The sequence below is a fragment of the Hippoglossus stenolepis genome, chromosome 16 (assembly GCF_022539355.2).
Source record: "Hippoglossus stenolepis isolate QCI-W04-F060 chromosome 16, HSTE1.2, whole genome shotgun sequence".
In the NCBI taxonomy this organism is placed as follows: Eukaryota; Metazoa; Chordata; class Actinopteri; order Pleuronectiformes; family Pleuronectidae; genus Hippoglossus; species Hippoglossus stenolepis.
The window spans coordinates 18,716,449-18,737,580 of record NC_061498.1 but is presented as its reverse complement, the minus strand read 5'-3'; the positions used below and the strand labels follow the sequence as shown (position 1 = coordinate 18,737,580).

The 21,132-nt window shown below is 41.0% G+C and overlaps 1 protein-coding gene across 1 annotated transcript in view; it reads right to left on the bottom strand.

The window, feature by feature from the left end:
* Positions 1-20,717, bottom strand: part of grin2ca (glutamate receptor, ionotropic, N-methyl D-aspartate 2Ca) — a 73,832-nt gene extending 53,115 nt beyond the window's left edge. The window contains exon 1 of the mRNA XM_035179660.2: positions 19,467-20,717. The gene's annotated coding sequence lies outside the window, so the exon portion shown is untranslated. The remainder of the gene's footprint in view (positions 1-19,466) is intronic.
* Between the last annotated feature and the right edge of the window lie 415 nt (positions 20,718-21,132).

Sequence of the window (21,132 nt, the reverse complement as noted above, 5' to 3'; positions counted from 1 at the left end):
GAATATATTGTAATCCCTTAGTAATCCCTGCATGGCGTCATGGCCTACGGCTTTATTGTAGTGTATAAACTTATCAAGAGATTTGCCTGTTGTACAAGGTTCGTCGTAACTGTGTGACGGCGCAGGACTCTCTGTATTTTACTTCCTGTGTGGGACTGAGCGCGAGCTTCTCTTAGAAATCATAAGCAGAACAGGCCGGCAGAAAGACAACAGGCTGTAGAGGAGCAGAAACACTTAGAATACATCCCTAGAATATTTATAATTTAATTGTTTTCCATGTCACACGCTGAAATACAAATAAAAGACATCACAGATGCATGGAAAGCTGTACACGCTATGTCCTACATGTGATTCTCCAGGTAGGTGCTGCCTCATAAATCATTTTATAAATTGATTGCTCACCACCGTGAGAGGGCATGTGCTACGTTCTTTTCAATGACATCAGCCATGTTTCAGCTGCGACAGCAGTGGAATGGTTTAGGGTTAATATCTTTGACGGGGAGTAGCGTACGTGGTCAAAATGCTTAAAAGCTCTGACCTTGTGTTATGTGTTAAATAAAGGCGGGGAATCCACTGAGGAAGATACATGGAGGACGAATCAGAGGGTGGTGGATATTGAATTAAACCAAACAGGGAATGAGTCATCAATAACTTTGTGACAAGGCTTTGGATCGTCAGCATGCCGCCTAATAAATAAAGGCAGGAAGACAACAGAGACCTACTTGTGCTAAAAGTAGCTTTTAGTTTGTACCTTGATATAATGTTTAGATTCTGGAAAAAGAAAAACGCCTGTGTCTGTAAACTACACTGGTTCATAAAAGACAGAAGCTTTTCATCCTCCAAAAACATTCCTGTGTCTACAAGAGCTAGTGGAGTCAGTTTGATTTTGGGGATCATTTTTAGATTTCAGAAAAGGGGAACCTATTATTAGGTAAATGAATGATCATAACACACAGTCTATTTGACTCTGAAACCTGGTTGTAGCAGGTATGTGCTACATGCTGAGCCGTGATCGAGAGACAGGTTGCTGTTTGTGTCATGATGCTTCAGCATATATCATATCAAACCTTGAGGCCCAGTGAATGGAATCAATACTCATTATATGTATACCTGCTGGTACAACACATTTACCATGAACTCCTTACAAATCTCCATTTTTATGTCTTAACATTTAATTGAATATCAAAACACTTCCTAAACATCCAGTGGCTCAACTAACATGTCGTCAATTTATCAGAAGGTTTTAATCTGCATATACATAGTATTGATTCAGTTCTTTGTTCATTACAGATTAGAGATTTTTAGAAATATACTGTAAATAATTTGGTTATCTGCAACAAACAAAAAGTCAATCTGAACTTTGTCTTCTGCCTTTTTGTGTCATTTTGTACGTAAGTGGGACAGTGCGGTATGATAATATATATAGTTCTATCGCTTTACATTATTGTGTTGTTTATTTTGTTGTGTTACTAAATAGGAGGTAGTTTGAGTTCTCCACCAACCAGAAGGTTGGAGCTTTGATCCCACATATTCCTTGTGCTGAAAATACTGAACCTCAATTTGCCCCTTGTGGCTGTGTTTGCTGTGTTTGAGTTATGTATAATAGAGAAAGTGCTGCACAAAGATGCACTGTATACATGTTTGTGTGAATGACATGAACATGTCATGGACATTGAATGGACATACAATCACACTTGACAGCAGTATTTTTTCACGAGTTGGATTTCTTCCACGTGGCTGCAGGGACTGTGCATGAAGGAAACACAAACAAACCTGGAGTAGAGTGAATTTGACACAGAACTGGTAATTCTCAACTGGAGAAGAACTCTTACCAATCGGGAGCTTGTGTCTAAAATACCTCTTTTACACCAAAAACGCGTATATGCAGGATTTGTAAACATTTGTAAAAAAAAAGCTGACTCTTTTCCTATTGCAAGTAGAGGAGTTCGCTTTTCTGTCGCCCCCTTTGTAGTTATGTCACACTGGTCCCTACAACAGGCACAGAACAAGATTGATCTCTTTCACCAACTACCCAAGAATCTTGTCAAACAGCGAGGAGAGAGTTGACCAACGAGAACATCAAAACATCATTGCTACTGGAGAAAGGGTATGAGTCAGGAGTGAAGATTTATTACTATACGGGTCTGAAGTGACCTGTGTCGGGATGTGAGATTTTGGTCACATCACATATTCCTGTTTAGAAAACGTAATCAATAGACATGTTCATTAATACAACTAAAATGACCTTTCAGTTTTATTTGTTGGTTATCTCTTTGGATGCCCTCATTGTATTTAATGACGTATCTTAACATAAAACTAAAGAAAATCTGCAGCACGTCCTGATTAAGTGCTCCCTTTACCCACAGGTATGTTTAACTTGATGCGGCGCTGTGTAGCGCTGATTTAACGTGACGCATGCTGGTCTTAACACAATGCATGCTGGTTAGAATTTTTGTCCGACTTCATCCAACGCTGCAAAACGGCACCAGGTCAATTGACCTTATAACATTGCAGGAGTGAGCTGCAGTCAGACCGAGCAGTTGTTCTCCTCCAGCTGCATCTCCTTGGGGTCGCCTCTGGGATATCATTTCTCTGCTCTGATTGGCTGAAGGCTTCAATGACACACATGACCTGTCTTATGTTTTATTCTAAGAATTCAGATGTGTTTTCTGCTCAGTGAATCCATAAATGTAAGGTGTTAAAAGCCAAATCCCCTTTTTGTACCTGAAAAATTTCAAAAACAGAAAACAATATCCACCTCTTACCTCGGAATTAAAACTATATATATTAGCCTATAGGTTGTTATATATACATATATGATTGTGTGTAGATATAATAATCACTTCATATATAACTACTAGCTTTGCAGATGTGTTGGTTTGTCTTTGTCTCTGTTATGGTATTTCATGTGTGCCTTTGTGTTGCTAATGTGGTAATTATAAAAAAGAAAAAAGTCATCACTATTTATCTCCCAATACAATATGATGAATTTTCATCTCCTTATGACTTGGTCACTTTATGTATAATTTTAAATACAAATACAATTTTAGTTGTTCATTGTATTCTTTTGTTCAAAAACACAGGGAATTTTAACAATTGTTTCATCTGCAATGAAAAAATCAAACGCAGCTCGACCGGTCGTTGTTCTCGTCTCACTGACACTACGAGAAGTAAAAAGTGTCCGACTTGACGTCTGTGTCTTTTTCACACCCCCCCCCCTGCAGCTGCCAGCACATCACGTCGGCGGATCAAGTCAGTTACATGCAGTCAGACCAAGTCCAAAACAAACGCACCTACTGACTTTGGGCCTTTTAACTTTGCAGAACTTTTAAACATATTATACTTTTGTGGGAACCAGCTTTTTGTTTCCCTAATGCAAATCACAAGTATTGAGTGTTGTAAGTTATTTGCACTTATATTGCACCTTTGTCCCTGAGAAACAACATTTTGTCTGGCTCTATATTTGGAATAAAGTTAAACTAAAAGATTGTGTGGAGATGACAGGAAGTCTACACCGTGTGGGACATCAGTCTTTGTTTTGTGACTGTTTGAAGTAGAGCAGAAGCAGTTCATTATTTGATTAGTTGATGGACAAAAAAAGAATTGCACATCTACTTTAATTGTCGATTAACAGTTTCAGTCATTTTTCAAACAAACTGGGACAGAAACTTGTTTTCTGTCATGATGCATTAAATCTTATAATCTACGATTTTTTAGGAAAACACTATGGACTGTGATGTATATTTTTAATGCTACCTTTTGACATTTTATGGGCTAAACAGTTAATGATGAAAATAATAAGAAGATTATTCAATAATTGTAATAATAATAAGTACACAGACACTGAACAGTCCTATCTCCATATGTCTATTTATTTGTGTTATTAAAAGAGAACACAGGAAAGTGATGTGTTTTGAGAAATTGCTTCAAAATACCTCAGACCAAACACTTTCCTATTAACTGTTCTGTTGTAGTGAAATGAATCCAATGAGAGATTAGAGTTTCTAAGACTTCCATTACCAGAGCAGCAGCACTGACAGTGTTTATATTCCTTTATCTTCACCACTGTTTGACTAACATTTAAGATGTGCTTATCCCCCTCTAGTGGGTGACACACGGTGGAAGCAGCTTCTTTACAGAATAAGCAGTGTGCAGCATTCAAAATCACTGCTGTGGTTGGTTTTATTTTTTTAATTTTTTGTTATCACAGTGTCACGTTATTTATTTTTCTGGTGGTTCATTCTGTGGAAGCTCCCTGACACTGACACCTGGACAGTTTGGTAAACTGAACGGGTAATAATGCAAATATCCACATCTGCATGTTCAGCCTGTACATATGGTTCCTGCTCCAAATTGAATACTGTCGATAAGGTGAATAGAATTTCCCTTCCTGCTCAGTATGTATGGCCTTTGCAGAATCAGTGATGAGAATATGAACACATTTTAATACACACTCGGTACAGATCATATACACACTGTAATCTCATGCATTGTTTTTTATTTCAATTCATATTTGTTTCATTCTGCATGTTTGCAGCTTTCCAAACACATTCTAACCTGTCACATTCTTTGTATTTATATTACCTTTTCCCATATTTCTAATTCAATCCCATTCTCCTGCGGTGTCCTGATAACAATTGCTTCTACAACCAGTCCAATTTTCCACACAATGTATATTCAAGTCTCATCTCATACATGCCTCCTGTAAACTCAAGGTCTCCACCTCTTCTTTTTCTGATAGTGACTGTATGAGTTATGAAGCCACATAAAAATAAAAAAAGCCATCTATGGATGAGTTGCAGCCGAGGTGTCGGCTTCTCTAACTGATTTCTGATCTGGCTGATTAATGTGAGGCCGCAGCGATAAATACATCTGGCTGAGAAGTGAGGTCTCATCGGCGCAGTGTTTAATGACGGCCTTTATATTCCGGACACGACGCCTCTGCTGCAGCTGTTTAACAACGTGCACCTGTCCCGTCCTCTGCTCCATGATCAATACGCACAGCCACGGAGCTGCAGCCAGCTGCATCTGTGGCTCACATGCTGATAAACTCATCCTCCTCTGTGTCATTATCAGTAAACCTTCTGACCAATCAAACGCTCCACGGCATCTCAGTTTCGGATGTCACAGCCTCAGAACACCCAATCAGCCGTTTATGGATCTATGACCTTTATTGACCTCTACAGTGCAGGAATTTACTGATATGACTTCCTCTGATCCCGATGCGCTGCTCCCCACCCACAATGCTCTGTAATTACAAGACAATAAAGTGAGATCATATTCAACTATATAAATGAGTGAAGCAGCTAATTAACAGAAAACTCCAGTGAGGATATCGTTCGGTATCAGTTTTTTTTTCCTTTTCTGATAATCGTGCTAAACGGTACTAAAAACATAAATGGGCTTTGTACAAAGAAGCAGCATAAACACAACACAACACAAACAACATCCTGAAATATCTATTGAATAACTAGACCTTGGAAGCACAACCGGCACATTGACCTCTTTACAAGAGTCAGGATTCTTTTACCACCACATAAACACAACCGTCATGTCCAGTGGTGCTTCCACCTGTATGAATATGATTAACTAAGCTCTGATTAAAAAAACACAGGCTGATCTCTTTAAATCCACAGCCATTAAACTAATCTGTAGATTAATCAGAGTCATGAGTACGGTGAGAGCAAAAAGAGGTGACGAGCAAAAAAAAAAACAAATGTGTGTCCAAAAATAGCCACAGCTTGACATAGTTGGCATGTGTGGTTATAGGTTCAGTGTCGTATTCAAAGTATTTTGTGGTTTCCCTGCGAGCTTTAGTTCACATAGAGCTGGGCAATATTTATAGAGACAAAATATAAGTATCTTAATATTAAATATATGATGATTCAGCAACATAATGCATGCCTGCACTCAAACCATTCTTGTTTATATTTATTAAAGGTTTGAAATGGGAGCATTTAAATGTTGAGTTACATTCAACTCAACAGTATTTATTCAAATCAAACAATCGCACATAAACTTTTAGCAGCTGCGTGATGTCGACCTACTGCTGTGTAGAGCTCAAGCTCAATAATCAACAAAAATGGCGCTTAAAATACCAAAAAGTCCTTTAAACAAAAAATAGAAAAAAACATTTGCAAACAACATAAATTCAAGTGCACTTTTGTGTATGATGTTTTGCACAACAGCTCATTTCTAAAAAGGGATAAAATAAAAAGTACACTGTGTCAAACGTTTGTCCAAACATAAAAAATCTTCCCCCATTTGCATGCCTTAGTGCCCGTGGGCAAGAATTGAACCCTGAATTGCCCCTCATAGAAAAAATACTGCACATAGATGCACTCTATGAATGTGTGAACGGGGTGAATGGCAATAACCTGTACTGTAAAATGCTGTGAGTGGTCATCAAGACTAGAAAAACTCGATATAAAAGCAGACCAAGACCAAGAAGCTGTGTCGAGATTCCAAAGCGATTTAGGGGCAAGGCACAAGGCTCTTATTTTGAAACATGAGACAGGACAGACTTGTGTTAAGTTCACTAGTGCGGTCACATTCATCATCACGAGCATGATTATCATACAAATACAATAGAGATCGTACATCTGGCAGCACTGGTATGTTGGATCACAGCGTTGAAACGTTAATTTATCAAGCGGAGATGTGGACATGCAGTTTCAGGCTTCGCTCAGTATTGGGCTGTATTTGCAATGGTGAAATGAAGCCAATGAAAAGTTCGGTCAGCCCATTTGCCTTCTAAGTCACATGCAAAGTTCCCGTCTATCTCTAGGCTCCACCCATTCTTTCTTTTCATCCAATCACACTTATCTTAGCCAATCCCCTGTAAGCTTTCAAAGTTTTCAATTTCAGTTTAGTATCAGAAAACCGAGTGACCTCCACCCTGGAGACAGGGCCATCTCCCTTCAACTGTCCAATCTGAAGCCTTCATGAGATGTCCCAATTGGTCCTCCATTGGTCATCATCATCACCAGTGTCTCTGCCTCGGGAAAAGTCTCATTCATTTGTGGCCCTTCTCTTTTCTCAAAAGGTTTTGCTGCATGTTTTGCAGATGAACTCTGTTTCTTCAGCCTCTTGCTTGCGATACAGAAATCACGCCTCCATCTTCTGTTACTGTTTTACGAAGTCAAAGCGTATGAACTCACTTTGGAGTTTCACTTTGCTCACCCTCTTTTCCCTCTAGATAATAATACAACGCATAGAAAAAGTATGTACTATGCCAAATCTAGACCTCTGTAAAACGTTTATAACATTTCTTATAGGCCACTACAGAGCCTGAATAAAGCAACAGACATCCTGTTAGCTCTGTGACAAACACATCAAGACAAAAGCTTTATATTCATGACGCTGCGTCTGGCACTGCTCCATATGGACTGGCACTGAGTGATGGAAATGGAGTTAATAAACAGGGCTAGACGACTTCTTAATCACGATAGTTCAACGAACATTAGACTGTATCATTCGACGAGGCCCAGAGGGAAAAAATGGCCAAAACAGCCTTGGTCTTAAGTACCAATACCAAGTTTCATCAAGATTCATGAATTATCCTCTGTGAAATCAGTGGAATTGTAAAAAAAAGAAAAAAAAATTTTTACATTGTTAAAAAAAGTGATTAAAATATTCCTGGATCCGACCCTTTGTGAGGATCCAATTTCAAAATTTTATGAGTTCTCTCTTGGCCCATGTCTAATCCTTCTATCAAGTTTTGTGGAAATCCGTTCAGTGGTTTTTGTGCAATCTTATTTCCAAAAAAGATTAAAAAAAATATAACAAACAAACAAATTGACAGGGGTAAAAACATAACCTCCTTGGCTTTGGTAGAAGTCAAAGTGAGTGTTGTGGGGCCCATTGAAGGAGCCATTTGAAATGCTAATACTAAGTGAGCCTTATTAACATTCACCTCAAGGTACAACTGGGCTACCGCTGCCAAGGAGGTTATGTTTTCATGTGTGTTTGTTAGTGAACAGGATTACACAAAACAGATTCTCATTACATGTCATTACAGCGGGGCATGAGTCAAGGAAGAACTCATTAAATCTTGGAGCGGATCCAGATCAGGGGGCAGATCTAGTATTTTTTACATTTTCTTTAACATTGGTAAATAGGCCGTGTTTCAACAATTTCCTTGAAATTTCAGAGACTTGATAAAAAAAAAATAAAAAATTCAGACATCTTTATGGGACTAATATTTATGAGTGTGCGCAATTTGGTGCAGATCCAAATAAAAATCTGGGGACTGCTGAGCTTTGGCAGAGTTATATGCTCTGCCGAGTGACATTCTAGTTATTTGTTTGTTTGACCTTTAGCAGGATTACACAAAAACTACTGGATGGATTAACATGAAACTTACCATGAAGGATGAGGAATGGTATTAATTTTTTGTGCAGATCCAGATCACGGGGGCCGGATTTCGTTCTCTTCCCCATTGTGAAGTTCTCAAAATTTAAGGCAGAGATGAAAAAAGTCTGGCATGTTTTGTGCGCTGCCTTCTATGAACAGGGGAAATTTGATGCGGCTTCGGAAAAAAGGATCAGAATCGAATAAATATTTGTATTATTTATTCGAATAATAGGCTTAACCCTAACCCTAACAAATGTCTTTCAACTATATCATAGAATGGATAATTTGGAGTTTAATTTAAAGTGTTTCCATTTCTGTGACGATTGTATATGTATCGGAACTGAAGTGTCCTGTTAGTTACCACCTGTCAATGTCTGAGTCTGAGATGATCTGAAATGGCAACAGGACAAAACCCTGTGATTTAGGAAATACTGGATAAAAATCAGACAGGGGGACATCACTGTATTTAATGTATGATCACAATAGGGCTCCTCAGTCCATTAAACAGCTACATGCTTTATGATTTTAAGTACCTCTACAAGTGACCGTCAGTAAAACGTGTCTTAAACCATTTATCTGTAAATAGCAGTCACATTCAGCTGCATGTTGGCATCTTGTTTAAAACCACTGAGACATTTAAACACTGAATCCAAAGCTGAATTTAGCAAATCTCCCTGCAGGGACCGCTACAGAGTGCACAAACAACTCTCGCAGTCACGCCATTAAGTTTGCAAATATCCAATCAAACATTAATGCTCTCTGTGTTTGCTCACAATCCCACAACCTCACAATTTGTGTTAATTCCAGTCACGATCTAGAAATAACTCTAGTTTTCATCCTGTGGTTTGAAGATGTGACGTCTATATTTATAAACAGTGATTGGTGGTACAACAATAACAAATTATTTCACTGAAACAATTTGATTGAAAAATAAACAATTTAAAGTAATATAAACATAAATGCACACATTTTCTCTATGGGTTGTTCTTTAAAACAAAAGTATTCATATTTGGTAAACATAAAGGCTAATACCAATATGCAACTGATAAATCCATTGTGCTGTAATTTATAATACAGTAACGCATTTACGCTGAATTCTATTGCTAAATCTCACTGCAGAATATAATGATGTTTGTATTTTTTCAGGTGGAAACAAAGCGTGTGTCAGACATCCGTGTCATTTTCCTTCCATTGCTGTTTTCTCTGAAGGTCACATCTCAGGACTTGTAACCCCTGCTGTGACTGACTTGTGAGTGCGCCCTGTTTCCCCACCTCTAAACATGTCTGTTGATTTACTGCTCCATTCTTTATGATGTACTTTTCTGCATCATGGCCTTGTGATAAATGGCACCCTCACGCTGTCATATGAAAAAGTATAAAACCAAGTCAGTGTCCTGCAGCTGTTCCCCTCTCCGGTGCACCCAAAGGGAAACCATATCGGAGGCGTCATGGTTCAAACACCTGTGATTTATCTGCCGCCGCTGACCCCTGGAGACAGAGGCACGTCAAACATATTCACTCAGTGATATTAGTTTCTGTCACACGCCTCCTTGCATTCACTTACCAATGGCACTCAAGACATATTAAAGACATGTATGCTTCTATATTAACTAGACATGACCAGTGATCGATATGCCACGGGATAAAAAAATGTCTGCGCGAAATCCCTATAAATCTGACAGGATCTTTACTGTTGTGTGTGAATACGAGCGGAGGCTCCTGAAATGTCTTGTAAATGTTCAGATGAAGCAGGAATCAATCGAGGAGTGTTGTGGCTCTGGCTCGTGTCTCCGTGCATTAAAGGATTTAAATATTCAGGAGGGAAGTGGAGCTGAACAGAGCAGTTGGATTTTCTGACTCTATAGTATCAGATGGGCCGCGATCAGCAAGTTTTAAATGCCACAGCAGATGGAAAGCTGTGTAGTTGTGTTTTATTACAGTTCTGGCTTTGAAGCCTCACAGATTGCTGAAGCTCCCTCCCCAGCATATATGGTCTAACCTTGCTCACGTCTCACAGCTTGAGTCTTCACATGGGAACATGAGATGAAGCGTGGGTAGTTTGATAACGGCAGTGAATGGATCAATTCAGTTCAAACAAGATCATCCTTTACTCCAAAATACCAAAACATTTGATTTTCTTCTCTCTCCAAGGACACAGAGCCATGTGCTGGCTGGCCATTGCACAGATGTTTGATATACATCTCTCCTCTTTGCTTTATCACATTAATTCCGAGTGTGACACTCAATCAGACGGCGTTTGCTTTGTCAGCGCACCATGCAGCGAGATTGAACAGATTGTATGTGCAAGTGTTTGGAGGGTAATAATCTTTTGGAGGCTGCAGATTACAATGCTGCTGTGAATGTAATCCATTTTGCAATAACACATGGATGGATGTTTACCTGGGGCTCAGGGCCGTTGACACGGTTCATTGATATTTATATTCCTACTTCGACCCTGACGCCTGACCTGTAAAATTGGGTGTGGCAGGTTACACGGAGGGCGGTGGAATCGCCCTTCGTCAGCCTTTGGCGGCCCCTGCGTTCAGCCTCATGTGTGTCTGTATTTGGAGCAGGGATCAGTGTAAGACCGTGGTTAAGCTGAAACCGTGGCTTCCCGTGCAGAACCAGACCCCCACCCACCCTCTCTCCACCCCTGCCGCCGGTCCAGCTGTCACCAGCCTGCTCTCACAGTTGACTCGGTGGCTGCCTACACATACTGCTGACCTCTGACATACACACACACATGTACACATGCTCTAATCCACATATGAGTATACCACTTTGGTTTTAATCTATGTGCGTATGTGTGCTGTCTTGTGATTCTTAACTGCACTGAGGATATTTCTGCTCAGGGATGTGTAAAATAAACAAAACTACAATAAGTTTAAAGGACCAGTTCTCCCAAGTCATATACACAATTAAAAAGCTCATTTTCTCTCCTGTTCTCAGTGGCGTCTGCATGATGCAGATATGTGCTGACGTTTTCAAATACCATTAAACATTTGAAACAGATTCCATTAGAAAATTGCGGTTTGAAAAACATAATGGCGCAGGAACAGTGTCTTGTGAATCAAGATAATCCAGAGAACCCGTCAACAGTTTGTGTTGCTGCCCACAAATATGTCATATTTGTTTGTTTGCACTTTTAAAATACGTCAAAGCTGTTTTTACCATCCTGAATCCACATTATCTCAGCTACACATTCATCACATTAGTAGGTTTCTAGATCTATTTTTACTGTAGACTGGCTGAAAAAAATCTGTGAGATTCTGATTTTTTATTTGGATACGCCTGCTAAATGCCTGATTGAAAAAATAAAAAAATCAAGCTCAATGCTTTATTCCCTGAAAAATTAATGAAAATGTTGAAATCTGAAAAAATTATTCCTGGCTCGTTCCTTTAATATGCATTCACACTAAAACTGGTTTCTTTCCAGGTCCCGTCCCTCCTCCATCTTTGGTGGAAATTTAGTTTTTGCAAAATCCTGCTAACACATAACTCTGCCAAGGCCCAACACTCCCATTATGAAACCACATTTACATTCACTGTATGTGTCTGTTTGTATTTAGATCTGCACCAAATTGTACTTACTCATGATATCGGCCCCCTAAATGAATTTGAGGAATCCACAAAAAATGTGTAACACGCCCTGTCTTTCAATTTCAAATAAAGTAAAAGAATCCTGGATCCGCCCCAAAAAACAAAATTTCGTGGTAATCGATCCAGTAGTTTTAGTGTAATCCTGCTAACAAACAAACAAACAAACAAATAAACAAACGCAGAAAAAAAAGAGGTACTATCCTACCATTGTGTGCTGTTATGTTTATGAAGGCAACAACTTTTCAGTAGTCTCCGCACCATAAGCTATATCCAGTATTTTCTGACCACAAGGGGGCAGAAAAAAACATAAAATGACTTTGACTTCTCACAAATGGGTAAGGTTATTATGGCAGCTGCCGACCTTCCCATTCAGCAACCTTATCACCCAATTCGAGTTGCATTCGTGTCCACCAGCTGAGAGCTCATGAGAGAAATATCAGGCTCTTTAGCTGCTAAATGCTCTGCTACGTTCACCAGCCAGTGTCTAACTGTCGGCTGCTCGCTGCTACAGAGAGGGAGCTGCAGCCAAAACACTCTGTGGAGCAGCTATGGTAATAATTCTGTGTGAGTGACCCATTTCACATCCCAGGGTCATTTAATTTGATGTTTACTTGAGGAGTATTTATTAATTCAGCTTGGAGCAGGAACACATATCTTGATGAGGGTCATTTATATAAAGAAGACACACAAAAAAAGAGAAGGAGAAAGTATTAAGTTCATGGAGGTTTGTTTTGTAAAACACAAAACCGATTTGATTGGCTGGTTGACTGACCAGGCTCATGGTTTGCCAGCCCAGTTCTTCTAAGGGCAGCTACAACATGTAAAACTGCTCAATAGAAAGCAATCAGAGCATGGCATAAACAACTGGCTTTTATAGTTTTCTCTGCAGATGAAAGATTGATTTTTTCTCTGTAATAAATAATTGTCTCCAGGAAAGGGAAAACGATTCTTCATCCTCTGAGATGCATGTTTATGCCACTTGTAAGAACCTGATGCTGAAAGTTTGAGTGCTTCCCTAGATCTGTTGAGCAGTTTGGTTGTGTTTGTTTGGTGACAGCAGAGCAACAAGAGCAACGGAAAAGGGAGCAAGGAGACGGAACCAGAATAAAACCACGTCACGATCACAGGCTCACTGCCACCTGAGCCACCATGACGCCGTGTGTCACTTTCTGTTACACTGTAGTGCACAGTATCCGGCCTGATTCCTTAAAATTCATCTCGCAAAGTCGAACTGCTCCTTCTGTTTGGACCCTGACAGGAGTCTCGGCGCCCCCTCCACTTTGCAGGCTTCGGCTCTAAGGTTATCATTGTCATCATCCTTCATGGAGACGCTCCCCGCTGTGTCACCGCTCAGGGCTAATTGTGAAAAATTAAGCGTCACACATGTGGCTGTGAATAGAACCCAATTAGGCTAATCAATTTCCTGTATTACGAATTGCATATGCAACCCACCGGCGCCGCACATGCACAAAAGCACTCGGGTTGGTATCTGCATCCACAAGAGGCAGAAGAATGACAAGGAATGAGAGAAGATGCCTCCCCCCCCCCCAGCCTACGGTGTGTCTGTTTTCCCTCTCAACAGGGACAGGACGTTAGATGAGGCGCAAGCGGCGCTGCGCCATGAATATAAATGGCCCTGGAGTCTCTGCTGTGCCCGTGAGCCCAGCCATAAACTCCGGGAGAGAGAGGCACCGCAGCCCGCCACACTCCCTCTGCCCCGACTTTAGGATCTCATCAGTTAGCCTGCGTAGTATGAGAGCACCCCTCAGGGACCTCTGCTCCTGCTCTATCCCAACATGGATCCGTGCTTGACCCTTTAAAAGTGGCCTGTCAGGTCTCTATAAATTTGGCGGGAAAGGGATCATGTGGTGATGCAGCATTGCCTGATTCAGATTGGAATTTACTACTCCTCCTCTCTCATGACCTTGGATAGATTGCTCCGATATCCTGAAGCCTCCGTCCCTCCTCTGCAGTAAATGTTTTACTGCCTCGGATGCCTGTGACTGGCTGTCAGTCAACACACAATACATTTGAAATTGTTGTCTGTAATACATGCATTGCCCTGTATTTTTAAAATCGTTTTGGCCAGTTCTCCTATCTCTAGTTTCCCTCCATCTCCATCCATCTGTGTTTCCTGCGTCCTGTCATCTCTCATCCTCCTAGAGACAGTGAAGATGGCGTGAGGTCTGACGTCTTTAACATTTGATTAAGCAGATCGGCGCTAAGTGTTCGCGGAAGAGCTGGACAGCTGACAAAGCAGCCGCTAACCCTGGGATACAAACCCAGAGGTCGTTTCAGTTTGCCTGCAGGCTGCAAACGCAAACGCACATGCACACACACACACACACACACACACACACACACACACACACACACACACACACACGCTAGGACACTGCAGACTCACATGCTACTACAGAGCAGGTTTCCTTAGACAGTCTAACTATTTTAAGCATAAAAATATAATATTAAAAGTCAAATACATCACTTCCTGTGACAGACAGAAGCATAACAAACAGTAACAATCATGTTATTGTTCAAATATAGTTATAAAAGTATAAAAGTATAACATATACGTATACAAGCATAAGCCTAGTAATATAGAGGAATATCGAGAAACATTAAGTGTATGATGTGGGAGGGGAAAGGAGGGAGATGAAATGCAATTAACCGACCCTAAGTGCATCTTACTCCTCAACAATGATACATCAGATTGATGCAGTTTTTTTAACAGAAAAAGGAAATTGAAGATGCGATCACTGTGTTCGTGTTACGTGTCGACTAAGTCACTAAACTAAAACCACGACTAAGAGAGTGCAAACACTGCATCAGTTAGTTATCATACCTATGAGTTTGTGTGTTTGTGTGTGTGTGTGTGTGTGTGTGTGTGTGTGTCTGGGCGGTTGTTGACTAGTCCTTGATAATCAGATTTTCCTCAGCTTCACCAGATTGACAGTTGTTAATGTGTCAAATGTTTGGATATATTTAGTTTCTACTTGAATTATTCCAATTTTATTGTGAAACAACAACAGGAAGTAACCTAATGAGTGTTGGCAGCACATACTTGTCACTCTGAATTCTGTCCTGAAATTAGATGAGATGCATTTTTCAGCACTTCTTGTTAAGGAGTAATTTAAATATTTTGTCGATGGAACAAATGTCTGACACAGAATGATTAAAGATCAACAGATCAGCGGGTTCTGAATATTCTGTAGATTCACTGTTTGGTTTGACTTGTGAGCAAAAAGAAGAGAAGTGGTTGTAAGTAGGGCAGGAGTGATGGAGTGATGAAGACGAGCGGTGCCTCCCACTGCATGAGCCTGTTGTCTGGATGTGATGTCACAGCTGATCTGAGCAGTCCAGTGTCTGTTATAAGGTTTGAAAGTATCCAATAAGAAGAGTAGTAATCCTATACGACAAACTGTTACTGATACACGTATTAAACAGGTCAGATGGAAACGCAGCTTAACACTTTCGATGGATTAGTCGTGACGAGGGGACTAAACGTTGGAAAACCTTGTGACTGGAAAATACATGAAATGGGAAAGTAAATCATCACACGACATGCCACCTCTTTTTAGCAAGTAGCATTATTAGCCTAAATAAACAGTAAAAGCTAGTATTTCCATGATGCACTGTTTTTGGTTGTCGAGTCATGATATGTTTGCAAAGTTTGCACTTGACTACTTGGTCGTCACTTTAAAATGAATTGCAGCCACACTGAAGACTATTCTGTAACTGTGTAAATTAGTTTGAAGCCACCTCAGAGTAAAAGTTCAATAAACATTAAATAAGAAAGACGAGCAGTTAAGAGTTTGTGTTTCAGTGTAACAACACTTTTGAACGGGAGGACATTTTGTCCTATCCTCACCTCTTCTTTGTATTTGATCAGTTAGGGTCCTCACATGTATAAACCTACAATACTGTATGTCAGGGGTCTTCAACGTTTTTCAGGCAAAGGACCCCCAAACTGATGGAGAGATGGAGCAGGGACCCCCTACTATATATATTGTATAAAATTGTGTTTTATATTAAACTGGGCCTAGTGCCATGTATAAACATAGCTACCCTGTTATTGTGCATTCAATACTAAGCTATTCAAGTAATACACAGGTTCATATATTCATGTTTTTATTATTGTGTGTCGCTGAATGTGTGCATTGCTGACTGAAAGATAACGTCTTCTGCCATTTATCCGTTCGCTACAATATGTTGGATTCATGTTAATGTGTATTTAAAGACATTTAATTTTGTGGGGAAAAAAATTAAAAATTAAAAAAATATAAAAAAATGTCTAATCAACCAAAAACTTTGCGACCCCCCTGCAGTACCTCTGCTGTATGTACTTTTCTTCCTGAAGTTGGTTCAAAACCATCCTTTTGAGGACCTTTTGACCTTTTGACCTTTGGACATTTTGACATTTTAACATTGAAAAGACATTTTGACATTGTTAGAATGTTTTGATGTTGTGAAAACATTGTGATGTCTTAAGGTTTTGAAGGTGCTAATACATTTTAATGTTGTTAGGACTCTTTGATGTTGCGAGGACATTTAGACAAGGCCATTTTTACATTGTGAGGACATTTGGAAATTGTTAGAACATTTTGATGATGTCAGGACATTTTAACATTGTAAAGACATTTTGACATTGTTAGAACGCTTTGATGTTGTGAAAAAATTGTGATGCTTTAAGTAAATTGTGAAGATGTGAAGAAATGTTTATGCTGAGAAGAGACTTTGCCATTTTGAGGACATTTTTACATATATTTTACATTTTGAGGTTGTGAGGACATTTTGAAGCTTTGAGGATGATTTGACATTGTTAAAATATTTTGACATTGTGTAGAACATTGTATGTTGTGAAGATATTTTTTGATGTCATGAGGACATTCTGACATTGTGAGGACATTTTGCTGTTATGAGGCCATTTTAACATTGTAAAGACATTTTGATATTGTGAGGACATTTTAAAGTTGTGTGTACATTAAGAAGATATTTCGACTTCGTGGAGAAAGTTTGACATTGTGGGGACATTTTGATGTGAGGAGCATACTTTGGCAATGTGAGGATGTTCTGAAGTTGTTAGGACACTTTGGTCAGTCATTAGAACTTCAAAGGGCTGTTGGAAGAAATTGTTAGAAATAGTTCTAGGTTAGAATAAGGATTAGGATTAGGGTAAAACATTTATTTGTGATGGTTAGGGTAAAGGTAAGGGGCTAGGGAATGCATTATATCAATGAGGGACCTCAGAACTACAGAAAGACAAGATTGTGTGTGTGTGTGTGTGTGTGTGTGTGTGTGTGTGTGTGTGTGTGTGATGGCAGTGGGGAGGGGATGGGATTAGTTGAACATCTGGTTAAAACAAAACAAATCTGCTTAATCACTGAACGTATCAGCTGTGTTATTGATCAAGCTCCTCCCTCCCCCCGAGTAACAGATTCCTTCATCATGTTGGTGTGACAATCGGTTTGTGTGTGTGTGTGTGTTTGTGTGCGTGTGTGAGAGAGAGAGAGATTGCATCGGTTCTCCCCGTCACATGCTGCCTTGTCACACGCATGCACGTGCACACACTTATGGGCGTTCACATTGCACTCACATCCACGCTGCTACATCCAATTACTGAAACTAGGATATGGTTGACATAACATAATGAAGAGCCATTTTTCACCTGCCTAACTGGGACCACACTGTCTCATCCTGCACTCCTATTCACTCTGGAGTGAAGCCACTGGAGGAAAGGCATGTTTAACCTGCACATGGTTAAACCTCTACCTGTGGTGGAGGAAGATTACAACCAAAAAAAGGGATGAGGGAGGGTACCTAAATAAATTGTTCCAGGGTCCTGAGATGATTGATGGGGGAAGAAAGTGGAAAAGACAACAAACACAAACTGATGTTTTTGTTTTCCAGATTTTGGCCCCGATTTTTCTTGTGATTTGCCTGAAGCCTCTAAAATATGATTAACTATATGTATTCAACTTTTGAATAACAATTGTGAATTGACAAGGGGCAGTAAGTAGATTGGTTTTATTTGAATATTTTTTAGGAGCATTTTTTAGGTCTATAGACAACTGAGAATGTTTATTTTTGTTTTGCTTTTTATTTGGGTGAACTGACTCTTTAATATGATCAGGGGGATTTAAATAAATCCAGCAATGATTACAGACTTTATAAAGAGTTTTGGTTGTAAAACAAATCAGACATCATTGATCTGGGTCTTGAAATGTACCCATAGATCATTCTGTATATTTATGCGCAATAAATGTTTTCTATAATTAGAGTTATAATAATAATAATTATTACAATTTTTATAGCACCTTTCAAAGGGACCCAAGGGCACTTTGAGTTAATCAAATATTGGACGATGACCACAGGGGTAGGAAAGTGATGTTGGGACGTCCCGGTGGATTCCTCGTCTCACTGCATCACTGTCGCTTCTCTTTCGAGCCAATCAAACGTACAGACCTTCCTCTGGTGTGTGACCTCTCTGTCATTAAAGCAGTTTCCACACTCAAACACAAACTGTAAATGAACAAGCGATAAGCAACTGCCCATACACAATATTACATTTTGTAGCTTCTGATTTTCATTAAGAAATCGTGTGGCACCGTTGCCCTTGTTTCCTGTGTGCCTCATGTGTGATTGTATTTTCAGGGTTAATTCCAAAGGTCCTTCATCTTTTGGGAAGCCATCGATATGAGCAATTTATGACGTGGGCACTTTCTTTCACTTAGAACATCTTTTTTATCTCACACTGAATCGTGCTTCCAATTTACCAATTCAGGTCTCATTCTCATGCCTCAAAAAAGGAAACAGAAAGGAAGAAACAACCTGTTCTCTATTCATGGAGCTAAAGTGCCAGAACGGATCCTTCAGTAATTACAGCAGCCTCTCATTCTCTCACATCCTCAAAAGTCACTCTTCAATGGCAGTTCAATTTCCCCCTGCAGCCACAACAGCAGCAGCAGCAGCAGCAGCAGCAGCAGCAGCAGCAGCAGCAGCAGCAGCAGCAGCAACAGCATCCCAGGTCTGATGGGCAGCAGGTATCAAAGCCCCTCTCTAACTGTTTACAATGTCGCATCGATCTGCTCAGCTTAACACCCCCCCCACCCTCGAGTTAGCTCGGCGAGTTAAAGCAACAGTTACAGACACCGCGCTCACCTACGACAGCCACAAAAGCCAAACACCGCGTGCTGCCTGATGCCGCTGCTCGAGCATCCTGTCGAGTCCTGCTTCTGATCCGATCCTCTGCGCTCTGATAATTCCTCTGCTGACAGGGGTGGAGGAGGAGGAGGAGGACAGCGAAGGGGGGAAGCTACTCAAAAATACAACAACACCTCCAAACCAAGTAGTCTCCAAAGAAGCAGAAACATTTCACCCTCGATCCCACTCATCCCTCAAAGTGAAAAAGAACATTTCAGAGCTGTGAGCAGACAGGTGAATGATGTGATGAATGAGATGATGACACATGGAAGTGCAGCACTAAGTGGTAGACGAGGGGGATTCGTTACCTGTGATGGCAATCCACATCCAGCCCGGGCTCAGCACCACTCATCCCGTGTCTACAGCTTCAGCTGTCCTGTTCCTCTTTTTCTTTTTTCTCCCCCCCTTCTCTCCTTTCTCTCCCCCTTGGCCCTCTTCTTCTCTTCCCTCTCCCTTCTTCGTGTTCTCCCTCCTCCTTTCCTCTTCCTCTCCCCGCACTTGTTTGAGTCTATTTCAGTAGCAGCAACAGAGGAGCCCGCTGCGACGGTGGCATGCTTTCCAGCACTTTGGCAGAAGGTCACATTATCACTCGCTGGTAAAAAGGCTGAGGAGGGGGAGGTGGAGAAGAGGAGCAGGAAGAGGAGGAGGAGGAGAATTGACGGAGTGATGGAGGGGGATCGAATCGAGCAGGTGCCGGAGGAGAAGAATTAGGTAAAGGAGCAAGGAAACAAAATAACAAATCGTCCGCAGTTGCTCTTGTTCTCTTGGCTGAATGTTCCAGGTTAGAGTTAAAAGTTTAGACATCTACCTGAGTAGAGGCTTTTCAGGTAAGATGTCCCAGAATGCTTTGAGTGGAAATCTGTGAGCGTGCATATTTGTCTGTCAAGCAAGTGCCTTTTTAAGGATGTTCAGAAGCTGCCCACCTCTGGGGAAGATGATAATTCCTGTCTTGGCCGGAGAATGAGATTTCGGGAAAGCTCCAAAAGCCGCCAGAAACTTACACCACGCTCTAAATATCAGCACAAAACAAATCCTCAACGTCCAACTCCTCAGTCTTGTCCCCTCTCACTGCCCAGTTCATGAAGACGCAGACGTCCTCCATCTTTTCCCCGAGACACCTGTCCACACTGTGACTCCCCATCTATCACAGATCCTGCAGGGTGACCCTTAAGTCTTCATTTCCCAGCCTCCATTCTTCCTCCTCCTCCTCTGGTATGAGCAGCACTCTCGCGGCTGCTCCATCAAACTAAGACTCGGAAGAACTGATCCAGCTGCCCGGGACGAGGCTTTCAGGGGCCTGCGACAGATGGTCAGAGCAAGGGGACAGATGTGAGTCGGCCGCTGGAGTTTGAAAATACCTTCCAAAAAAAAAAAGGGGATCCGCCCCCTCCCCCCTCCCTGGAAACACACCTTGTTTGCGTCTTTCAGTCTTTAGTGAACTGCTCTAGTCCCACTTGTCTCTTCTCTGTCTTCTCCTACCTGTGCCCCTCCATCCCTCATCAGCAGAGCTTTCACTCTGTCTGCGCTGGCCGGCTGTAATCCTGACTCCTACACTCTGTGTCACAGGAAGGGCTTGTGAGCTCTAATCATTATGTAGTAAGGATTTATCCTCTCATTCTCCCTCCCCTCCTCTCCGCCGTCCTCCCTCCGCCCCTCCCCGTTTATTTCCCCTCCCTCCGCCGTTGGAGCGCCGGCCGCCCTACAACTCTCAACGTATACAGCCTCTTTTGTAGCCATCACCGTGTAACACATCACTGCTCCTCACGCCTCCCTGAGACCCATTTGTTTGTCAGCTCATCCTTGTTTCTCCTGTTACGCTCCGTCTCTTGTCTGTCCTGCTGCAGCTCGCATCAACAGGTTTGCCCTTGAAATGTTCTCTGGGACAAACAGGGTCAGTGCTCACCATTTTATCTCCGTCTCTTCTGTAACGCATCTGTGTATATTAAGTTTGTCCATGAGGGTCTACGTGTATGC